The sequence below is a fragment of the Mastomys coucha genome, unplaced genomic scaffold (assembly GCF_008632895.1).
Source record: "Mastomys coucha isolate ucsf_1 unplaced genomic scaffold, UCSF_Mcou_1 pScaffold14, whole genome shotgun sequence".
NCBI classification, from domain to species: domain Eukaryota; kingdom Metazoa; phylum Chordata; class Mammalia; order Rodentia; family Muridae; genus Mastomys; species Mastomys coucha.
This window is the reverse complement of record NW_022196896.1, coordinates 35721389-35721761: the sequence shown is the minus strand read 5'-3', so window position 1 is coordinate 35721761 and position 373 is coordinate 35721389.

Below are 373 nucleotides of genomic sequence, written 5' to 3'. Positions count from 1 at the left end.
CACAGGTAAACAGCTAGAAGCCCTTCAGGAGGAAACAAAAAAATCCCTTAAAGAGCTATAGGAGGGCTGGCAAGATGGCTCAGCAGGTAAGGGCACCGGCTGCTCTTCCAAAGGTTCTGAGTTCAGATCCCAGCAACCACAATGGTGGCTCACAACCACCCATGATGAGATCTGACGCCCTCTTCTGGTGTGTCTGAAGACAGCTACAGTGAATTACGCCTGAGCGAGCGGGGCCGGAGTTCAATTCCCAGCAGCCACACACATGATCGTTCACGGCCATCTGTACAGCTACAGTGTACTCATACTGAAAAAGAAAATAAAAAAATCCAACAGGAACTTGCCCACGTAAGCCTGGGATTGAAAGAGTTAAATT